The sequence below is a fragment of the Mus pahari genome, chromosome 4 (genome assembly GCF_900095145.1).
Source record: "Mus pahari chromosome 4, PAHARI_EIJ_v1.1, whole genome shotgun sequence".
NCBI classification, from domain to species: Eukaryota; Metazoa; Chordata; class Mammalia; order Rodentia; family Muridae; genus Mus; species Mus pahari.
This window is the reverse complement of record NC_034593.1, coordinates 102,371,824-102,374,219: the sequence shown is the minus strand read 5'-3', so window position 1 is coordinate 102,374,219 and position 2,396 is coordinate 102,371,824. Positions and strand designations below refer to the sequence as shown.

The 2,396-nt window shown below is 38.4% G+C and overlaps 1 protein-coding gene across 1 annotated transcript in view; it reads left to right on the top strand.

The window, feature by feature from the left end:
* LOC110320867 (pancreatic alpha-amylase-like) overlaps positions 1 to 2,396 on the top strand; it is a 17,663-nt gene that overhangs the window by 594 nt on the left and 14,673 nt on the right. The gene's annotated exons all lie outside the window — the stretch shown is intronic.

Genomic DNA, 2,396 nt, shown 5'->3' with positions numbered 1-2,396 from the left:
AAACAAAGAAAGAAAGAAAGAAAAAGAAAGCTTCCATAAGCAAAGGACACTGTCAGTAAGACAAAGCAGCAATTACAGATTGGAAAAGGATCTTCACTAACCTACATCAGACAGAGGGCTAACATCTAAAATATATAAGAGGTCAAGATGGTAGACATCAACAATCCAAATAACCTAATTAAAAAATGGGGTGCAGCGCTAAACAGAATTCTCAACAGCGGAATTTCAAATGCCAAGAATCACTGGAAGATCAAAGTGTAGATGCTTCGATCCTACCTAGAACGTTGAACAAAATAATCATAGGAGGTAAAGGGAACTTGGAACCAGGGAGAGAGGGGTAGGAGGGGGAGGGGGAAAAGGAGGGCAGTAACAGGTATTAGAAGGGACAGGAGACATGTAGANAGGATCAGGAAATTGAATAGAAACATGTAGCAGAGGGGGATGGGCAACTCGGGTAGTCACTAGAAAATCCCAGACTCCAGCAAAGAGAGAGCTCCCGGGATCTAATATTGATGACTTTAGCTGAAACACTCAACAAAGGAGAGATACAACTGGTAGAGATTACCTCCAGTAGATGGGCATGGTCCCCAGTTAAGGGATGGGGCCATTCATGCATCTCAAAATTTTAACCCCAGAAATGTTTCTGTCCAAAGGAAAGACAGAGACAATAAATGGAACAGAGACTGAAGGATCGGCCATTCTGAGGACAGTCCCCCTAGGGATCCATCCCACCAGCAGACACCAAAACCCTACAGTATTGCTGATGCCAAGAAGCACTTGATGACAGGAACCTGTTCCCTGAGAGGTTCTACCAGCCACTGACCAATACAGATGCAGATCCTCACAGCCAACCATCAGAGTGAGACCAGGGACTCTAAAGGAAAAGCTAGGGGAAGGACTGAAGGAGCAAAAGGGGATTGCAAGCCCATAAGAAGAACAATATCAACTACCTGCACCACCCAGAGCTTCCAGGGACTAAATCACTAACCAAAAACTATACATGGAGGGAGCCAGAACCCCAGATACATCATATGTAGCAGAGGATGGCCTTATCTGACCTCCATGGGAAGGGTGGGAGGCTTGATGCCCCAGTATAGAGGGAGTCTAGAGGGGTGAGGCAGCAGTAGGTGAATGGGTGGAGAAGCACCCTCATAGAGGTAAAGTGGATGAAGTGAGGGTTATGAGATGGGGGGTGTTNTGCAGGGGTAACCAGGAATGGGGATATCATTTGAAATGTAAATGAATAAACTTGATCAATAAAGAAATAAAAATATTTAAAAAGAGAAATATTTAAATTCATTAGTCATCATGAAAAGGTAAATTAAATCAATAGCATCCTAAGTGAGGTAACCCAGGCTCAAAAGGACATGCATGGTATTTAGTCGCTTATAAGTGAGTATTAGGTGTAAAGTACAGGATAAACCGGCTAAAATACACAGACCCAAAGAAAACAAATAACATGGAACTTCCATTAGAGTATGCTTGAATTTAACTCAGAAGATGAAATTAACTATAAGACAACAGTGGGAAATCTGGGCTGGCCTACTTTTTGTATATNATGTGTCTCTTTTACTTGGATGGGTGTATCCTAGATTGAGGGAAATTTTGCTATGATCATATGAAAAATATTTCCTGGATTTTTTTTTTTTTTACATCACTCTTCGTCTTTGTCATTTGTTCATTAATTTGGTCTCTTCAAGTTTTTCCAGAGATCTTACATAATACATTCATTAGTTTGTTAAATTCATTTTCCTCCTTAGTTGAATAAGTTATTTCATACACCTTGGGGACAAGACTCCTTTTTCTCAAGCTAATGGTTGATTCTATTACTGGGGCTACTCAATGAAAGCATTATTTATTTGTACTCTCACTTTAGTTTGTGATCTTCAGTATTTCCATTTCCTTATTGAATTCTGTTTTGCTATTCTTCAGTGATACACATATCTTATTTAGTATTTGCCCTGTATTCTCTTGGAATTTGTCCAAGACTTTATTCATTTATTTTGAGCATAGATCCTATTTTCTTTCAAATTATTTGTGTGTAATTTCAGTTAAGTCATTGTGTCTTGGATAATTTACTTTGATATTGGTGGGTTTTAGAGGAGACATATTGTCTTGTTTATCATGATACTTGTGCTTTTTCATTGTGCTCATTTTGAAAGTTCTATCGTTTCTCAGACTGCTATGAGCACTCAGGTGTCAGTCTACACAGTGCTGAAATACAAATGCNTATTTCTCTAATCCAGAGACATTTAAATTTAATGCTGTCACTTATATACTGTTTTTATTTATTCATTTATTTGTTACTTTAATTAATCATGGTTTATTTATTTAGGTAACTTTATATAATCTGCTTACTTTCACAAAATCATAATTTTTCTTTCCCCTAGTACTGG